A 19,776-nucleotide genomic window follows, 5' to 3' on the forward strand; every position below is an offset into this window, starting at 1 on the left:
AGGATACCTGGCTGGCTGAATGTCGCTGAGAAGCTCACAGAGACCGCCATAAGCAACAGTTTAACAGAATGCCACAGACTAATCAACCAAACTTTTTGGGTTGGGTTCTCTTTTATAGTCTGCAGGCATTAAATGAAAGAAGTCAGTGTTCCAGCAGAAGGAGACAACGTTTCAGAAAAGGCATTGTAGCAAACCAAAAAAGAAATTTTAAGCGCAGCAGAGTAACCAGCGCACATACCTGTTAGCTCAGGTGAGTTTAAAAGGCTGCTGTTGATAACAAGGGCATTTGCTAAATAGATGGTGTGTGTGCAACAATATACTGAAAGGTCAATTATATTGTGCAGCTTATCTCACCACCTGTAGTTATTTAGGTGAAAGCTCCAAAATGCTTGCCTAATATGTCTGTTTATCCAAAAGGAAGTAAAAAGGGAGAGCTAGAAAGATAGCATTGCATCACATTACATGGCAATGCAATGCACAGTTGCTGAAGTTGAACCAAAATGAGCTTGTAATCTGGCTTCTGCAACTTTGAACATGAAAAATCCAATGAGGAGAAGAAAAGCAAAGCCAAAGAGTCCATCCCAAAATCCGACAAACAAGCAAAATGAACAAAAAACATTGAATTCAATTCTTTCTGATTTTAGAAACTGCATTAAAGAAGGGGTGCACCGGTCCTGGAGATACTGCAATACCAGGTCAATGCGTGGAGTGGACAGAGCAAGCTCTTTTTCCATCTCCCTGTTCTAAAAATCCATTTAATATATGGTCCCCAGATAGGGGACGTATCAGATATTAAACTGATAAGAACAGATACTACACTTGATCTTAGCCAAAAGGCCGAGAAGCGATAACCAGAATTGGTTTCAAACTACGGAGCCACCCAAGGATCCTGAAAAGTCCATTTGTGGAGATGAGCTCCTGGACTCCCGTTAAGAAGACATGTTGTCAACCTCTAGATCCCTTACATGCCTGCACTTTTCGGCTTGCTGCTGCTGCAATCCACGCGTTTTAGATCTGCATAACTCCACCTCTTTAAACACAGCACCTTCACCCCCTGCTGTTCCCACCCGCCTCAACACCGTTGGAAGGGAGGAGAACCAATTAAGGCGGGGGGTGGGGTGGAACGAGCAGCTGTCTACCCTTAGCAGGAGGGCTCCTGATTACATACCTCTCCTGCTGCTGCTGCTGCTGGCTGTCCAGCAGCAGACTGAAGGTGGCTGCTGCTGTGCACAGGTATATAAAGGCTCAGAGCCTATTATGACACGCGCAGCCAGCGTTCCATTGCCACATTCCATCTACTGCAGGCAGGATACCTGGCTGGCTGAATGTCGCTGAGAAGCTCACAGAGACCGCCATAAGCAACAGTTTAACAGAATGCCACAGACTAATCAACCAAACTTTTTGGGTTGGGTTCTCTTTTATAGTCTGCAGGCATTAAATGAAAGAAGTCAGTGTTCCAGCAGAAGGAGACAACGTTTCAGAAAAGGCATTGTAGCAAACCAAAAAAGAAATTTTAAGCGCAGCAGAGTAACCAGCGCACATACCTGTTAGCTCAGGTGAGTTTAAAAGGCTGCTGTTGATAACAAGGGCATTTGCTAAATAGATGGTGTGTGTGCAACAATATACTGAAAGGTCAATTATATTGTGCAGCTTATCTCACCACCTGTAGTTATTTAGGTGAAAGCTCCAAAATGCTTGCCTAATATGTCTGTTTATCCAAAAGGAAGTAAAAAGGGAGAGCTAGAAAGATAGCATTGCATCACATTACATGGCAATGCAATGCACAGTTGCTGAAGTTGAACCAAAATGAGCTTGTAATCTGGCTTCTGCAACTTTGAACATGAAAAATCCAATGAGGAGAAGAAAAGCAAAGCCAAAGAGTCCATCCCAAAATCCGACAAACAAGCAAAATGAACAAAAAACATTGAATTCAATTCTTTCTGATTTTAGAAACTGCATTAAAAAAGGGGTGCACCGGTCCTGGAGATACTGCAATACCAGGTCAATGCGTGGAGTGGACAGAGCAAGCTCTTTTTCCATCTCCCTGTTCTAAAAATCCATTTAATATATGGTCCCCAGATAGGGGACGTATCAGATATTAAACTGATAAGAACAGATTTTTTTTTTTTTTTTTTTTTTTTTATCGAAAGCCCGAATTCGTGTACAAAACCCGAGTGCGCTTAAAAAAGTGACAAGTGCCACAAAAAAAGTGCACTAGGATGCTGGTCTTCTTGAAACCCTCTCCAAAAGGAGAAGGGTCCCCCAAACCATTCCCCGTCCCTCCGAGCCAAAAGGCCACAGCGAGGAACAGGGACAAAAAGCCACCTCCAGCCGAAGCCAGAGGCGACCCAATCTTACCCCCAGCACCTGCCCGAGTTCTCACCTGAGCAAGGCACTGGGAGCCAAAGACTGTGCTCCCCTCCTGGAAGAGAGGAGCCAACAACGCTCTCCTCCCGAAAGAGGAGAGCCAGGGGGGTTCAGGGGGGAGCGGAACCTGATGGCCACACACTCCCCCCCTAGACCTGCCAAGAGAGGAACCCGTAAGGGAACCGCATCCCGACAAAATCCTAGTAGGACGTGACACACGTGAATAAGTGGACACACAGTGACAAAGAAATTATATAAATAGTGAAGGTTTCACAGTATAATACTGCCCGGACCTTCGACCGGGAATTGAAAAATTCCCCATCCTAAGGCCAGAAGGCCCGGAATAAGGGTGTGTGCGAAGAAAGAAAATTTGAAGTGCTTGTGCAAATGTGCCATAAACTCAAGTGGGGTTCCCAATCCCAGTGAGTTAAGGCACCCCAGGGTCACCACTCCTGGGGCACTTCACACTTCGGGCTTTCGATCTTCCCCGGCCCAATGGCGTCGATCCTGGGGGGCCATGCTTTCCACCAGATGACTATATTAGCCACCTGGCGTACTAACAAGCGCCTAAACCCCAGTGTGCATAATGTATCAATCTACTAGGGCGGCCAACATCCAAAACCGCCTTTTCGAAAGATACTACACTTGATCTTAGCCAAAAGGCCGAGAAGCGATAACCAGAATTGGTTTCAAACTACGGAGCCACCCAAGGATTCTGAAAAGTCCATTTGTGGAGATGAGCTCCTGGACTCCCGTTAAGAAGACATGTTGTCAACCTCTAGATCCCTTACATGCCTGCACTTTTCGGCTTGCTGCTGCTGCAATCCACGCGTTTTAGATCTGCATAACTCCACCTCTTTAAACACAGCACCTTCACCCCCTGCTGTTCCCACCCGCCTCAACACCGTTGGAAGGGAGGAGAACCAATTAAGGCGGGGGGTGGGGTGGAACGAGCAGCTGTCTACCCTTAGCAGGAGGGCTCCTGATTACATACCTCTCCTGCTGCTGCTGCTGCTGGCTGTCCAGCAGCAGACTGAAGGTGGCTGCTGCTGTGCACAGGTATATAAAGGCTCAGAGCCTATTATGACACGCGCAGCCAGCGTTCCATTGCCACATTCCATCTACTGCAGGCAGGATACCTGGCTGGCTGAATGTCGCTGAGAAGCTCACAGAGACCGCCATAAGCAACAGTTTAACAGAATGCCACAGACTAATCAACCAAACTTTTTGGGTTGGGTTCTCTTTTATAGTCTGCAGGCATTAAATGAAAGAAGTCAGTGTTCCAGCAGAAGGAGACAACGTTTCAGAAAAGGCATTGTAGCAAACCAAAAAAGAAATTTTAAGCGCAGCAGAGTAACCAGCGCACATACCTGTTAGCTCAGGTGAGTTTAAAAGGCTGCTGTTGATAACAAGGGCATTGCTAAATAGATGGTGTGTGTGCAACAATATACTGAAAGGTCAATTATATTGTGCAGCTTATCTCACCACCTGTAGTTATTTAGGTGAAAGCTCCAAAATGCTTGCCTAATATGTCTGTTTATCCAAAAGGAAGTAAAAAGGGAGAGCTAGAAAGATAGCATTGCATCACATTACATGGCAATGCAATGCACAGTTGCTGAAGTTGAACCAAAATGAGCTTGTAATCTGGCTTCTGCAACTTTGAACATGAAAAATCCAATGAGGAGAAGAAAAGCAAAGCCAAAGAGTCCATCCCAAAATCCGACAAACAAGCAAAATGAACAAAAACCATTGAATTCAATTCTTTCTGATTTTAGAAACTGCATTAAAGAAGGGGTGCACCGGTCCTGGAGATACTGCAATACCAGGTCAATGCGTGGAGTGGACAGAGCAAGCTCTTTTTCCATCTCCCTGTTCTAAAAATCCATTTAATATATGGTCCCCAGATAGGGGACGTATCAGATATTAAACTGATAAGAACAGATACTACACTTGATCTTAGCCAAAAGGCCGAGAAGCGATAACCAGAATTGGTTTCAAACTACGGAGCCACCCAAGGATCCTGAAAAGTCCATTTGTGGAGATGAGCTCCTGGACTCCCGTTAAGAAGACATGTTGTCAACCTCTAGATCCCTTACATGCCTGCACTTTTCGGCTTGCTGCTGCTGCAATCCACGCGTTTTAGATCTGCATAACTCCACCTCTTTAAACACAGCACCTTCACCCCCTGCTGTTCCCACCCGCCTCAACACCGTTGGAAGGGAGGAGAACCAATTAAGGCGGGGGGTGGGGTGGAACGAGCAGCTGTCTACCCTTAGCAGGAGGGCTCCTGATTACATACCTCTCCTGCTGCTGCTGCTGCTGGCTGTCCAGCAGCAGACTGAAGGTGGCTGCTGCTGTGCACAGGTATATAAAGGCTCAGAGCCTATTATGACACGCGCAGCCAGCGTTCCATTGCCACATTCCATCTACTGCAGGCAGGATACCTGGCTGGCTGAATGTCGCTGAGAAGCTCACAGAGACCGCCATAAGCAACAGTTTAACAGAATGCCACAGACTAATCAACCAAACTTTTTGGGTTGGGTTCTCTTTTATAGTCTGCAGGCATTAAATGAAAGAAGTCAGTGTTCCAGCAGAAGGAGACAACGTTTCAGAAAAGGCATTGTAGCAAACCAAAAAAGAAATTTTAAGCGCAGCAGAGTAACCAGCGCACATACCTGTTAGCTCAGGTGAGTTTAAAAGGCTGCTGTTGATAACAAGGGCATTTGCTAAATAGATGGTGTGTGTGCAACAATATACTGAAAGGTCAATTATATTGTGCAGCTTATCTCACCACCTGTAGTTATTTAGGTGAAAGCTCCAAAATGCTTGCCTAATATGTCTGTTTATCCAAAAGGAAGTAAAAAGGGAGAGCTAGAAAGATAGCATTGCATCACATTACATGGCAATGCAATGCACAGTTGCTGAAGTTGAACCAAAATGAGCTTGTAATCTGGCTTCTGCAACTTTGAACATGAAAAATCCAATGAGGAGAAGAAAAGCAAAGCCAAAGAGTCCATCCCAAAATCCGACAAACAAGCAAAATGAACAAAAAACATTGAATTCAATTCTTTCTGATTTTAGAAACTGCATTAAAGAAGGGGTGCACCGGTCCTGGAGATACTGCAATACCAGGTCAATGCGTGGAGTGGACAGAGCAAGCTCTTTTTCCATCTCCCTGTTCTAAAAATCCATTTAATATATGGTCCCCAGATAGGGGACGTATCAGATATTAAACTGATAAGAACAGATACTACACTTGATCTTAGCCAAAAGGCCGAGAAGCGATAACCAGAATTGGTTTCAAACTACGGAGCCACCCAAGGATCCTGAAAAGTCCATTTGTGGAGATGAGCTCCTGGACTCCCGTTAAGAAGACATGTTGTCAACCTCTAGATCCCTTACATGCCTGCACTTTTCGGCTTGCTGCTGCTGCAATCCACGCGTTTTAGATCTGCATAACTCCACCTCTTTAAACACAGCACCTTCACCCCCTGCTGTTCCCACCCGCCTCAACACCGTTGGAAGGGAGGAGAACCAATTAAGGCGGGGGGTGGGGTGGAACGAGCAGCTGTCTACCCTTAGCAGGAGGGCTCCTGATTACATACCTCTCCTGCTGCTGCTGCTGCTGGCTGTCCAGCAGCAGACTGAAGGTGGCTGCTGCTGTGCACAGGTATATAAAGGCTCAGAGCCTATTATGACACGCGCAGCCAGCGTTCCATTGCCACATTCCATCTACTGCAGGCAGGATACCTGGCTGGCTGAATGTCGCTGAGAAGCTCACAGAGACCGCCATAAGCAACAGTTTAACAGAATGCCACAGACTAATCAACCAAACTTTTTGGGTTGGGTTCTCTTTTATAGTCTGCAGGCATTAAATGAAAGAAGTCAGTGTTCCAGCAGAAGGAGACAACGTTTCAGAAAAGGCATTGTAGCAAACCAAAAAAGAAATTTTAAGCGCAGCAGAGTAACCAGCGCACATACCTGTTAGCTCAGGTGAGTTTAAAAGGCTGCTGTTGATAACAAGGGCATTTGCTAAATAGATGGTGTGTGTGCAACAATATACTGAAAGGTCAATTATATTGTGCAGCTTATCTCACCACCTGTAGTTATTTAGGTGAAAGCTCCAAAATGCTTGCCTAATATGTCTGTTTATCCAAAAGGAAGTAAAAAGGGAGAGCTAGAAAGATAGCATTGCATCACATTACATGGCAATGCAATGCACAGTTGCTGAAGTTGAACCAAAATGAGCTTGTAATCTGGCTTCTGCAACTTTGAACATGAAAAATCCAATGAGGAGAAGAAAAGCAAAGCCAAAGAGTCCATCCCAAAATCCGACAAACAAGCAAAATGAACAAAAAACATTGAATTCAATTCTTTCTGATTTTAGAAACTGCATTAAAGAAGGGGTGCACCGGTCCTGGAGATACTGCAATACCAGGTCAATGCGTGGAGTGGACAGAGCAAGCTCTTTTTCCATCTCCCTGTTCTAAAAATCCATTTAATATATGGTCCCCAGATAGGGGACGTATCAGATATTAAACTGATAAGAACAGATACTACACTTGATCTTAGCCAAAAGGCCGAGAAGCGATAACCAGAATTGGTTTCAAACTACGGAGCCACCCAAGGATCCTGAAAAGTCCATTTGTGGAGATGAGCTCCTGGACTCCCGTTAAGAAGACATGTTGTCAACCTCTAGATCCCTTACATGCCTGCACTTTTCGGCTTGCTGCTGCTGCAATCCACGCGTTTTAGATCTGCATAACTCCACCTCTTTAAACACAGCACCTTCACCCCCTGCTGTTCCCACCCGCCTCAACACCGTTGGAAGGGAGGAGAACCAATTAAGGCGGGGGGTGGGGTGGAATGAGCAGCTGTCTACCCTTAGCAGGAGGGCTCCTGATTACATACCTCTCCTGCTGCTGCTGCTGCTGGCTGTCCAGCAGCAGACTGAAGGTGGCTGCTGCTGTGCACAGGTATATAAAGGCTCAGAGCCTATTATGACACGCGCAGCCAGCGTTCCATTGCCACATTCCATCTACTGCAGGCAGGATACCTGGCTGGCTGAATGTCGCTGAGAAGCTCACAGAGACCGCCATAAGCAACAGTTTAACAGAATGCCACAGACTAATCAACCAAACTTTTTGGGTTGGGTTCTCTTTTATAGTCTGCAGGCATTAAATGAAAGAAGTCAGTGTTCCAGCAGAAGGAGACAACGTTTCAGAAAAGGCATTGTAGCAAACCAAAAAAGAAATTTTAAGCGCAGCAGAGTAACCAGCGCACATACCTGTTAGCTCAGGTGAGTTTAAAAGGCTGCTGTTGATAACAAGGGCATTTGCTAAATAGATGGTGTGTGTGCAACAATATACTGAAAGGTCAATTATATTGTGCAGCTTATCTCACCACCTGTAGTTATTTAGGTGAAAGCTCCAAAATGCTTGCCTAATATGTCTGTTTATCCAAAAGGAAGTAAAAAGGGAGAGCTAGAAAGATAGCATTGCATCACATTACATGGCAATGCAATGCACAGTTGCTGAAGTTGAACCAAAATGAGCTTGTAATCTGGCTTCTGCAACTTTGAACATGAAAAATCCAATGAGGAGAAGAAAAGCAAAGCCAAAGAGTCCATCCCAAAATCCGACAAACAAGCAAAATGAACAAAAAACATTGAATTCAATTCTTTCTGATTTTAGAAACTGCATTAAAGAAGGGGTGCACCGGTCCTGGAGATACTGCAATACCAGGTCAATGCGTGGAGTGGACAGAGCAAGCTCTTTTTCCATCTCCCTGTTCTAAAAATCCATTTAATATATGGTCCCCAGATAGGGGACGTATCAGATATTAAACTGATAAGAACAGATACTACACTTGATCTTAGCCAAAAGGCCGAGAAGCGATAACCAGAATTGGTTTCAAACTACGGAGCCACCCAAGGATCCTGAAAAGTCCATTTGTGGAGATGAGCTCCTGGACTCCCGTTAAGAAGACATGTTGTCAACCTCTAGATCCCTTACATGCCTGCACTTTTCGGCTTGCTGCTGCTGCAATCCACGCGTTTTAGATCTGCATAACTCCACCTCTTTAAACACAGCACCTTCACCCCCTGCTGTTCCCACCCGCCTCAACACCGTTGGAAGGGAGGAGAACCAATTAAGGCGGGGGGTGGGGTGGAACGAGCAGCTGTCTACCCTTAGCAGGAGGGCTCCTGATTACATACCTCTCCTGCTGCTGCTGCTGCTGGCTGTCCAGCAGCAGACTGAAGGTGGCTGCTGCTGTGCACAGGTATATAAAGGCTCAGAGCCTATTATGACACGCGCAGCCAGCGTTCCATTGCCACATTCCATCTACTGCAGGCAGGATACCTGGCTGGCTGAATGTCGCTGAGAAGCTCACAGAGACCGCCATAAGCAACAGTTTAACAGAATGCCACAGACTAATCAACCAAACTTTTTGGGTTGGGTTCTCTTTTATAGTCTGCAGGCATTAAATGAAAGAAGTCAGTGTTCCAGCAGAAGGAGACAACGTTTCAGAAAAGGCATTGTAGCAAACCAAAAAAGAAATTTTAAGCGCAGCAGAGTAACCAGCGCACATACCTGTTAGCTCAGGTGAGTTTAAAAGGCTGCTGTTGATAACAAGGGCATTTGCTAAATAGATGGTGTGTGTGCAACAATATACTGAAAGGTCAATTATATTGTGCAGCTTATCTCACCACCTGTAGTTATTTAGGTGAAAGCTCCAAAATGCTTGCCTAATATGTCTGTTTATCCAAAAGGAAGTAAAAAGGGAGAGCTAGAAAGATAGCATTGCATCACATTACATGGCAATGCAATGCACAGTTGCTGAAGTTGAACCAAAATGAGCTTGTAATCTGGCTTCTGCAACTTTGAACATGAAAAATCCAATGAGGAGAAGAAAAGCAAAGCCAAAGAGTCCATCCCAAAATCCGACAAACAAGCAAAATGAACAAAAAACATTGAATTCAATTCTTTCTGATTTTAGAAACTGCATTAAAGAAGGGGTGCACCGGTCCTGGAGATACTGCAATACCAGGTCAATGCGTGGAGTGGACAGAGCAAGCTCTTTTTCCATCTCCCTGTTCTAAAAATCCATTTAATATATGGTCCCCAGATAGGGGACGTATCAGATATTAAACTGATAAGAACAGATACTACACTTGATCTTAGCCAAAAGGCCGAGAAGCGATAACCAGAATTGGTTTCAAACTACGGAGCCACCCAAGGATCCTGAAAAGTCCATTTGTGGAGATGAGCTCCTGGACTCCCGTTAAGAAGACATGTTGTCAACCTCTAGATCCCTTACATGCCTGCACTTTTCGGCTTGCTGCTGCTGCAATCCACGCGTTTTAGATCTGCATAACTCCACCTCTTTAAACACAGCACCTTCACCCCCTGCTGTTCCCACCCGCCTCAACACCGTTGGAAGGGAGGAGAACCAATTAAGGCGGGGGGTGGGGTGGAACGAGCAGCTGTCTACCCTTAGCAGGAGGGCTCCTGATTACATACCTCTCCTGCTGCTGCTGCTGCTGGCTGTCCAGCAGCAGACTGAAGGTGGCTGCTGCTGTGCACAGGTATATAAAGGCTCAGAGCCTATTATGACACGCGCAGCCAGCGTTCCATTGCCACATTCCATCTACTGCAGGCAGGATACCTGGCTGGCTGAATGTCGCTGAGAAGCTCACAGAGACCGCCATAAGCAACAGTTTAACAGAATGCCACAGACTAATCAACCAAACTTTTTGGGTTGGGTTCTCTTTTATAGTCTGCAGGCATTAAATGAAAGAAGTCAGTGTTCCAGCAGAAGGAGACAACGTTTCAGAAAAGGCATTGTAGCAAACCAAAAAAGAAATTTTAAGCGCAGCAGAGTAACCAGCGCACATACCTGTTAGCTCAGGTGAGTTTAAAAGGCTGCTGTTGATAACAAGGGCATTTGCTAAATAGATGGTGTGTGTGCAACAATATACTGAAAGGTCAATTATATTGTGCAGCTTATCTCACCACCTGTAGTTATTTAGGTGAAAGCTCCAAAATGCTTGCCTAATATGTCTGTTTATCCAAAAGGAAGTAAAAAGGGAGAGCTAGAAAGATAGCATTGCATCACATTACATGGCAATGCAATGCACAGTTGCTGAAGTTGAACCAAAATGAGCTTGTAATCTGGCTTCTGCAACTTTGAACATGAAAAATCCAACGAGGAGAAGAAAAGCAAAGCCAAAGAGTCCATCCCAAAATCCGACAAACAAGCAAAATGAACAAAAAACATTGAATTCAATTCTTTCTGATTTTAGAAACTGCATTAAAGAAGGGGTGCACCGGTCCTGGAGATACTGCAATACCAGGTCAATGCGTGGAGTGGACAGAGCAAGCTCTTTTTCCATCTCCCTGTTCTAAAAATCCATTTAATATATGGTCCCCAGATAGGGGACGTATCAGATATTAAACTGATAAGAACAGATACTACACTTGATCTTAGCCAAAAGGCCGAGAAGCGATAACCAGAATTGGTTTCAAACTACGGAGCCACCCAAGGATCCTGAAAAGTCCATTTGTGGAGATGAGCTCCTGGACTCCCGTTAAGAAGACATGTTGTCAACCTCTAGATCCCTTACATGCCTGCACTTTTCGGCTTGCTGCTGCTGCAATCCACGCGTTTTAGATCTGCATAACTCCACCTCTTTAAACACAGCACCTTCACCCCCTGCTGTTCCCACCCGCCTCAACACCGTTGGAAGGGAGGAGAACCAATTAAGGCGGGGGGTGGGGTGGAACGAGCAGCTGTCTACCCTTAGCAGGAGGGCTCCTGATTACATACCTCTCCTGCTGCTGCTGCTGCTGGCTGTCCAGCAGCAGACTGAAGGTGGCTGCTGCTGTGCACAGGTATATAAAGGCTCAGAGCCTATTATGACACGCGCAGCCAGCGTTCCATTGCCACATTCCATCTACTGCAGGCAGGATACCTGGCTGGCTGAATGTCGCTGAGAAGCTCACAGAGACCGCCATAAGCAACAGTTTAACAGAATGCCACAGACTAATCAACCAAACTTTTTGGGTTGGGTTCTCTTTTATAGTCTGCAGGCATTAAATGAAAGAAGTCAGTGTTCCAGCAGAAGGAGACAACGTTTCAGAAAAGGCATTGTAGCAAACCAAAAAAGAAATTTTAAGCGCAGCAGAGTAACCAGCGCACATACCTGTTAGCTCAGGTGAGTTTAAAAGGCTGCTGTTGATAACAAGGGCATTTGCTAAATAGATGGTGTGTGTGCAACAATATACTGAAAGGTCAATTATATTGTGCAGCTTATCTCACCACCTGTAGTTATTTAGGTGAAAGCTCCAAAATGCTTGCCTAATATGTCTGTTTATCCAAAAGGAAGTAAAAAGGGAGAGCTAGAAAGATAGCATTGCATCACATTACATGGCAATGCAATGCACAGTTGCTGAAGTTGAACCAAAATGAGCTTGTAATCTGGCTTCTGCAACTTTGAACATGAAAAATCCAATGAGGAGAAGAAAAGCAAAGCCAAAGAGTCCATCCCAAAATCCGACAAACAAGCAAAATGAACAAAAAACATTGAATTCAATTCTTTCTGATTTTAGAAACTGCATTAAAGAAGGGGTGCACCGGTCCTGGAGATACTGCAATACCAGGTCAATGCGTGGAGTGGACAGAGCAAGCTCTTTTTCCATCTCCCTGTTCTAAAAATCCATTTAATATATGGTCCCCAGATAGGGGACGTATCAGATATTAAACTGATAAGAACAGATACTACACTTGATCTTAGCCAAAAGGCCGAGAAGCGATAACCAGAATTGGTTTCAAACTACGGAGCCACCCAAGGATCCTGAAAAGTCCATTTGTGGAGATGAGCTCCTGGACTCCCGTTAAGAAGACATGTTGTCAACCTCTAGATCCCTTACATGCCTGCACTTTTCGGCTTGCTGCTGCTGCAATCCACGCATTTTAGATCTGCATAACTCCACCTCTTTAAACACAGCACCTTCACCCCCTGCTGTTCCCACCCGCCTCAACACCGTTGGAAGGGAGGAGAACCAATTAAGGCGGGGGGTGGGGTGGAACGAGCAGCTGTCTACCCTTAGCAGGAGGGCTCCTGATTACATACCTCTCCTGCTGCTGCTGCTGCTGGCTGTCCAGCAGCAGACTGAAGGTGGCTGCTGCTGTGCACAGGTATATAAAGGCTCAGAGCCTATTATGACACGCGCAGCCAGCGTTCCATTGCCACATTCCATCTACTGCAGGCAGGATACCTGGCTGGCTGAATGTCGCTGAGAAGCTCACAGAGACCGCCATAAGCAACAGTTTAACAGAATGCCACAGACTAATCAACCAAACTTTTTGGGTTGGGTTCTCTTTTATAGTCTGCAGGCATTAAATGAAAGAAGTCAGTGTTCCAGCAGAAGGAGACAACGTTTCAGAAAAGGCATTGTAGCAAACCAAAAAAGAAATTTTAAGCGCAGCAGAGTAACCAGCGCACATACCTGTTAGCTCAGGTGAGTTTAAAAGGCTGCTGTTGATAACAAGGGCATTTGCTAAATAGATGGTGTGTGTGCAACAATATACTGAAAGGTCAATTATATTGTGCAGCTTATCTCACCACCTGTAGTTATTTAGGTGAAAGCTCCAAAATGCTTGCCTAATATGTCTGTTTATCCAAAAGGAAGTAAAAAGGGAGAGCTAGAAAGATAGCATTGCATCACATTACATGGCAATGCAATGCACAGTTGCTGAAGTTGAACCAAAATGAGCTTGTAATCTGGCTTCTGCAACTTTGAACATGAAAAATCCAATGAGGAGAAGAAAAGCAAAGCCAAAGAGTCCATCCCAAAATCCGACAAACAAGCAAAATGAACAAAAAACATTGAATTCAATTCTTTCTGATTTTAGAAACTGCATTAAAGAAGGGGTGCACCGGTCCTGGAGATACTGCAATACCAGGTCAATGCGTGGAGTGGACAGAGCAAGCTCTTTTTCCATCTCCCTGTTCTAAAAATCCATTTAATATATGGTCCCCAGATAGGGGACGTATCAGATATTAAACTGATAAGAACAGATACTACACTTGATCTTAGCCAAAAGGCCGAGAAGCGATAACCAGAATTGGTTTCAAACTACGGAGCCACCCAAGGATCCTGAAAAGTCCATTTGTGGAGATGAGCTCCTGGACTCCCGTTAAGAAGACATGTTGTCAACCTCTAGATCCCTTACATGCCTGCACTTTTCGGCTTGCTGCTGCTGCAATCCACGCATTTTAGATCTGCATAACTCCACCTCTTTAAACACAGCACCTTCACCCCCTGCTGTTCCCACCCGCCTCAACACCGTTGGAAGGGAGGAGAACCAATTAAGGCGGGGGGTGGGGTGGAACGAGCAGCTGTCTACCCTTAGCAGGAGGGCTCCTGATTACATACCTCTCCTGCTGCTGCTGCTGCTGGCTGTCCAGCAGCAGACTGAAGGTGGCTGCTGCTGTGCACAGGTATATAAAGGCTCAGAGCCTATTATGACACGCGCAGCCAGCGTTCCATTGCCACATTCCATCTACTGCAGGCAGGATACCTGGCTGGCTGAATGTCGCTGAGAAGCTCACAGAGACCGCCATAAGCAACAGTTTAACAGAATGCCACAGACTAATCAACCAAACTTTTTGGGTTGGGTTCTCTTTTATAGTCTGCAGGCATTAAATGAAAGAAGTCAGTGTTCCAGCAGAAGGAGACAACGTTTCAGAAAAGGCATTGTAGCAAACCAAAAAAGAAATTTTAAGCGCAGCAGAGTAACCAGCGCACATACCTGTTAGCTCAGGTGAGTTTAAAAGGCTGCTGTTGATAACAAGGGCATTTGCTAAATAGATGGTGTGTGTGCAACAATATACTGAAAGGTCAATTATATTGTGCAGCTTATCTCACCACCTGTAGTTATTTAGGTGAAAGCTCCAAAATGCTTGCCTAATATGTCTGTTTATCCAAAAGGAAGTAAAAAGGGAGAGCTAGAAAGATAGCATTGCATCACATTACATGGCAATGCAATGCACAGTTGCTGAAGTTGAACCAAAATGAGCTTGTAATCTGGCTTCTGCAACTTTGAACATGAAAAATCCAATGAGGAGAAGAAAAGCAAAGCCAAAGAGTCCATCCCAAAATCCGACAAACAAGCAAAATGAACAAAAAACATTGAATTCAATTCTTTCTGATTTTAGAAACTGCATTAAAGAAGGGGTGCACCGGTCCTGGAGATACTGCAATACCAGGTCAATGCGTGGAGTGGACAGAGCAAGCTCTTTTTCCATCTCCCTGTTCTAAAAATCCATTTAATATATGGTCCCCAGATAGGGGACGTATCAGATATTAAACTGATAAGAACAGATACTACACTTGATCTTAGCCAAAAGGCCGAGAAGCGATAACCAGAATTGGTTTCAAACTACGGAGCCACCCAAGGATCCTGAAAAGTCCATTTGTGGAGATGAGCTCCTGGACTCCCGTTAAGAAGACATGTTGTCAACCTCTAGATCCCTTACATGCCTGCACTTTTCGGCTTGCTGCTGCTGCAATCCACGCGTTTTAGATCTGCATAACTCCACCTCTTTAAACACAGCACCTTCACCCCCTGCTGTTCCCACCCGCCTCAACACCGTTGGAAGGGAGGAGAACCAATTAAGGCGGGGGGTGGGGTGGAACGAGCAGCTGTCTACCCTTAGCAGGAGGGCTCCTGATTACATACCTCTCCTGCTGCTGCTGCTGCTGGCTGTCCAGCAGCAGACTGAAGGTGGCTGCTGCTGTGCACAGGTATATAAAGGCTCAGAGCCTATTATGACACGCGCAGCCAGCGTTCCATTGCCACATTCCATCTACTGCAGGCAGGATACCTGGCTGGCTGAATGTCGCTGAGAAGCTCACAGAGACCGCCATAAGCAACAGTTTAACAGAATGCCACAGACTAATCAACCAAACTTTTTGGGTTGGGTTCTCTTTTATAGTCTGCAGGCATTAAATGAAAGAAGTCAGTGTTCCAGCAGAAGGAGACAACGTTTCAGAAAAGGCATTGTAGCAAACCAAAAAAGAAATTTTAAGCGCAGCAGAGTAACCAGCGCACATACCTGTTAGCTCAGGTGAGTTTAAAAGGCTGCTGTTGATAACAAGGGCATTTGCTAAATAGATGGTGTGTGTGCAACAATATACTGAAAGGTCAATTATATTGTGCAGCTTATCTCACCACCTGTAGTTATTTAGGTGAAAGCTCCAAAATGCTTGCCTAATATGTCTGTTTATCCAAAAGGAAGTAAAAAGGGAGAGCTAGAAAGATAGCATTGCATCACATTACATGGCAATGCAATGCACAGTTGCTGAAGTTGAACCAAAATGAGCTTGTAATCTGGCTTCTGCAACTTTGAACATGAAAAATCCAATGAGGAGAAGAAAAGCAAAGCCAAAGAGTCCATCCCAAAATCCGACAAACAAGCAAAATGAACAAAAAACATTGAATTCAATTCTTTCTGATTTTAGAAACTGCATTAAAGAAGGGGTGCACCGGTCCTGGAGATACTGCAATACCAGGTCAATGCGTGGAGTGGACAGAGCAAGCTCTTTTTCCATCTCCCTGTTCTAAAAATCCATTTAATATATGGTCCCCAGATAGGGGACGTATCAGATATTAAACTGATAAGAACAGATACTACACTTGATCTTAGCCAAAAGGCCGAGAAGCGATAACCAGAATTGGTTTCAAACTACGGAGCCACCCAAGGATCCTGAAAAGTCCATTTGTGGAGATGAGCTCCTGGACTCCCGTTAAGAAGACATGTTGTCAACCTCTAGATCCCTTACATGCCTGCACTTTTCGGCTTGCTGCTGCTGCAATCCACGCGTTTTAGATCTGCATAACTCCACCTCTTTAAACACAGCACCTTCACCCCCTGCTGTTCCCACCCGCCTCAACACCGTTGGAAGGGAGGAGAACCAATTAAGGCGGGGGGTGGGGTGGAACGAGCAGCTGTCTACCCTTAGCAGGAGGGCTCCTGATTACATACCTCTCCTGCTGCTGCTGCTGCTGGCTGTCCAGCAGCAGACTGAAGGTGGCTGCTGCTGTGCACAGGTATATAAAGGCTCAGAGCCTATTATGACACGCGCAGCCAGCGTTCCATTGCCACATTCCATCTACTGCAGGCAGGATACCTGGCTGGCTGAATGTCGCTGAGAAGCTCACAGAGACCGCCATAAGCAACAGTTTAACAGAATGCCACAGACTAATCAACCAAACTTTTTGGGTTGGGTTCTCTTTTATAGTCTGCAGGCATTAAATGAAAGAAGTCAGTGTTCCAGCAGAAGGAGACAACGTTTCAGAAAAGGCATTGTAGCAAACCAAAAAAGAAATTTTAAGCGCAGCAGAGTAACCAGCGCACATACCTGTTAGCTCAGGTGAGTTTAAAAGGCTGCTGTTGATAACAAGGGCATTTGCTAAATAGATGGTGTGTGTGCAACAATATACTGAAAGGTCAATTATATTGTGCAGCTTATCTCACCACCTGTAGTTATTTAGGTGAAAGCTCCAAAATGCTTGCCTAATATGTCTGTTTATCCAAAAGGAAGTAAAAAGGGAGAGCTAGAAAGATAGCATTGCATCACATTACATGGCAATGCAATGCACAGTTGCTGAAGTTGAACCAAAATGAGCTTGTAATCTGGCTTCTGCAACTTTGAACATGAAAAATCCAATGAGGAGAAGAAAAGCAAAGCCAAAGAGTCCATCCCAAAATCCGACAAACAAGCAAAATGAACAAAAAACATTGAATTCAATTCTTTCTGATTTTAGAAACTGCATTAAAGAAGGGGTGCACCGGTCCTGGAGATACTGCAATACCAGGTCAATGCGTGGAGTGGACAGAGCAAGCTCTTTTTCCATCTCCCTGTTCTAAAAATCCATTTAATATATGGTCCCCAGATAGGGGACGTATCAGATATTAAACTGATAAGAACAGATACTACACTTGATCTTAGCCAAAAGGCCGAGAAGCGATAACCAGAATTGGTTTCAAACTACGGAGCCACCCAAGGATCCTGAAAAGTCCATTTGTGGAGATGAGCTCCTGGACTCCCGTTAAGAAGACATGTTGTCAACCTCTAGATCCCTTACATGCCTGCACTTTTCGGCTTGCTGCTGCTGCAATCCACGCGTTTTAGATCTGCATAACTCCACCTCTTTAAACACAGCACCTTCACCCCCTGCTGTTCCCACCCGCCTCAACACCGTTGGAAGGGAGGAGAACCAATTAAGGCGGGGGGTGGGGTGGAATGAGCAGCTGTCTACCCTTAGCAGGAGGGCTCCTGATTACATACCTCTCCTGCTGCTGCTGCTGCTGGCTGTCCAGCAGCAGACTGAAGGTGGCTGCTGCTGTGCACAGGTATATAAAGGCTCAGAGCCTATTATGACACGCGCAGCCAGCGTTCCATTGCCACATTCCATCTACTGCAGGCAGGATACCTGGCTGGCTGAATGTCGCTGAGAAGCTCACAGAGACCGCCATAAGCAACAGTTTAACAGAATGCCACAGACTAATCAACCAAACTTTTTGGGTTGGGTTCTCTTTTATAGTCTGCAGGCATTAAATGAAAGAAGTCAGTGTTCCAGCAGAAGGAGACAACGTTTCAGAAAAGGCATTGTAGCAAACCAAAAAAGAAATTTTAAGCGCAGCAGAGTAACCAGCGCACATACCTGTTAGCTCAGGTGAGTTTAAAAGGCTGCTGTTGATAACAAGGGCATTTGCTAAATAGATGGTGTGTGTGCAACAATATACTGAAAGGTCAATTATATTGTGCAGCTTATCTCACCACCTGTAGTTATTTAGGTGAAAGCTCCAAAATGCTTGCCTAATATGTCTGTTTATCCAAAAGGAAGTAAAAAGGGAGAGCTAGAAAGATAGCATTGCATCACATTACATGGCAATGCAATGCACAGTTGCTGAAGTTGAACCAAAATGAGCTTGTAATCTGGCTTCTGCAACTTTGAACATGAAAAATCCAATGAGGAGAAGAAAAGCAAAGCCAAAGAGTCCATCCCAAAATCCGACAAACAAGCAAAATGAACAAAAAACATTGAATTCAATTCTTTCTGATTTTAGAAACTGCATTAAAGAAGGGGTGCACCGGTCCTGGAGATACTGCAATACCAGGTCAATGCGTGGAGTGGACAGAGCAAGCTCTTTTTCCATCTCCCTGTTCTAAAAATCCATTTAATATATGGTCCCCAGATAGGGGACGTATCAGATATTAAACTGATAAGAACAGATACTACACTTGATCTTAGCCAAAAGGCCGAGAAGCGATAACCAGAATTGGTTTCAAACTACGGAGCCACCCAAGGATCCTGAAAAGTCCATTTGTGGAGATGAGCTCCTGGACTCCCGTTAAGAAGACATGTTGTCAACCTCTAGATCCCTTACATGCCTGCACTTTTCGGCTTGCTGCTGCTGCAATCCACGCGTTTTAGATCTGCATAACTCCACCTCTTTAAACACAGCACCTTCACCCCCTGCTGTTCCCACCCGCCTCAACACCGTTGGAAGGGAGGAGAACCAATTAAGGCGGGGGGTGGGGTGGAACGAGCAGCTGTCTACCCTTAGCAGGAGGGCTCCTGATTACATACCTCTCCTGCTGCTGCTGCTGCTGGCTGTCCAGCAGCAGACTGAAGGTGGCTGCTGCTGTGCACAGGTATATAAAGGCTCAGAGCCTATTATGACACGCGCAGCCAGCGTTCCATTGCCACATTCCATCTACTGCAGGCAGGATACCTGGCTGGCTGAATGTCGCTGAGAAGCTCACAGAGACTGCCATAAGCAACAGTTTAACAGAATGCCACAGACTAATCAACCAAACTTTTTGGGTTGGGTTCTCTTTTATAGTCTGCAGGCATTAAATGAAAGAAGTCAGTGTTCCAGCAGAAGGAGACAACGTTTCAGAAAAGGCATTGTAGCAAACCAAAAAAGAAATTTTAAGCGCAGCAGAGTAACCAGCGCACATACCTGTTAGCTCAGGTGAGTTTAAAAGGCTGCTGTTGATAACAAGGGCATTTGCTAAATAGATGGTGTGTGTGCAACAATATACTGAAAGGTCAATTATATTGTGCAGCTTATCTCACCACCTGTAGTTATTTAGGTGAAAGCTCCAAAATGCTTGCCTAATATGTCTGTTTATCCAAAAGGAAGTAAAAAGGGAGAGCTAGAAAGATAGCATTGCATCACATTACATGGCAATGCAATGCACAGTTGCTGAAGTTGAACCAAAATGAGCTTGTAATCTGGCTTCTGCAACTTTGAACATGAAAAATCCAATGAGGAGAAGAAAAGCAAAGCCAAAGAGTCCATCCCAAAATCCGACAAACAAGCAAAAT

At 45.1% G+C, this 19,776-nt stretch overlaps 14 non-coding genes and 1 pseudogene across 14 annotated transcripts; all 15 read right to left on the reverse strand.

The window, feature by feature from the left end:
* Positions 1–658: 658 nt before the first annotated feature.
* LOC141196970 (U2 spliceosomal RNA) lies at positions 659–849 on the reverse strand. Its single transcript, XR_012269324.1, has one exon. It is a non-coding gene; the product is annotated as a U2 spliceosomal RNA (small nuclear RNA).
* A 1,115-nt stretch (positions 850–1,964) lies between these two features.
* LOC141196928 (U2 spliceosomal RNA) lies at positions 1,965–2,156 on the reverse strand. Its single transcript, XR_012269306.1, has one exon. It is a non-coding gene; the product is annotated as a U2 spliceosomal RNA (small nuclear RNA).
* Positions 2,157–2,950: 794 nt separating this feature from the next.
* LOC141196953 (U2 spliceosomal RNA) lies at positions 2,951–3,042 on the reverse strand (annotated as a pseudogene).
* Positions 3,043–4,156: 1,114 nt separating this feature from the next.
* On the reverse strand, positions 4,157–4,347 carry LOC141196971 (U2 spliceosomal RNA). The gene has a single exon (XR_012269325.1). It is a non-coding gene; the product is annotated as a U2 spliceosomal RNA (small nuclear RNA).
* A 1,115-nt stretch (positions 4,348–5,462) lies between these two features.
* Positions 5,463–5,653, reverse strand: LOC141196972 (U2 spliceosomal RNA). Its single transcript, XR_012269326.1, has one exon. It is a non-coding gene; the product is annotated as a U2 spliceosomal RNA (small nuclear RNA).
* A 1,115-nt stretch (positions 5,654–6,768) lies between these two features.
* On the reverse strand, positions 6,769–6,959 carry LOC141196973 (U2 spliceosomal RNA). The gene has a single exon (XR_012269327.1). It is a non-coding gene; the product is annotated as a U2 spliceosomal RNA (small nuclear RNA).
* Positions 6,960–8,074: 1,115 nt separating this feature from the next.
* Positions 8,075–8,265, reverse strand: LOC141196974 (U2 spliceosomal RNA). Its single transcript, XR_012269328.1, has one exon. It is a non-coding gene; the product is annotated as a U2 spliceosomal RNA (small nuclear RNA).
* A 1,115-nt stretch (positions 8,266–9,380) lies between these two features.
* On the reverse strand, positions 9,381–9,571 carry LOC141196975 (U2 spliceosomal RNA). The gene has a single exon (XR_012269329.1). It is a non-coding gene; the product is annotated as a U2 spliceosomal RNA (small nuclear RNA).
* A 1,115-nt stretch (positions 9,572–10,686) lies between these two features.
* On the reverse strand, positions 10,687–10,877 carry LOC141196977 (U2 spliceosomal RNA). Its single transcript, XR_012269330.1, has one exon. It is a non-coding gene; the product is annotated as a U2 spliceosomal RNA (small nuclear RNA).
* Positions 10,878–11,992: 1,115 nt separating this feature from the next.
* Positions 11,993–12,183, reverse strand: LOC141196978 (U2 spliceosomal RNA). Its single transcript, XR_012269331.1, has one exon. It is a non-coding gene; the product is annotated as a U2 spliceosomal RNA (small nuclear RNA).
* Positions 12,184–13,298: 1,115 nt separating this feature from the next.
* Positions 13,299–13,489, reverse strand: LOC141196979 (U2 spliceosomal RNA). Its single transcript, XR_012269332.1, has one exon. It is a non-coding gene; the product is annotated as a U2 spliceosomal RNA (small nuclear RNA).
* Positions 13,490–14,604: 1,115 nt separating this feature from the next.
* Positions 14,605–14,795, reverse strand: LOC141196980 (U2 spliceosomal RNA). Its single transcript, XR_012269333.1, has one exon. It is a non-coding gene; the product is annotated as a U2 spliceosomal RNA (small nuclear RNA).
* Positions 14,796–15,910: 1,115 nt separating this feature from the next.
* LOC141196982 (U2 spliceosomal RNA) lies at positions 15,911–16,101 on the reverse strand. The gene has a single exon (XR_012269335.1). It is a non-coding gene; the product is annotated as a U2 spliceosomal RNA (small nuclear RNA).
* Positions 16,102–17,216: 1,115 nt separating this feature from the next.
* Positions 17,217–17,407, reverse strand: LOC141196983 (U2 spliceosomal RNA). Its single transcript, XR_012269336.1, has one exon. It is a non-coding gene; the product is annotated as a U2 spliceosomal RNA (small nuclear RNA).
* A 1,115-nt stretch (positions 17,408–18,522) lies between these two features.
* LOC141196984 (U2 spliceosomal RNA) lies at positions 18,523–18,713 on the reverse strand. The gene has a single exon (XR_012269337.1). It is a non-coding gene; the product is annotated as a U2 spliceosomal RNA (small nuclear RNA).
* Between the last annotated feature and the right edge of the window lie 1,063 nt (positions 18,714–19,776).

This window comes from Phyllobates terribilis, unplaced genomic scaffold (assembly GCF_046119375.1).
Source record: "Phyllobates terribilis strain yellow unplaced genomic scaffold, ASM4611937v1 Scaffold_76__1_contigs__length_6945272, whole genome shotgun sequence".
In the NCBI taxonomy this organism is placed as follows: Eukaryota; Metazoa; Chordata; class Amphibia; order Anura; family Dendrobatidae; genus Phyllobates; species Phyllobates terribilis.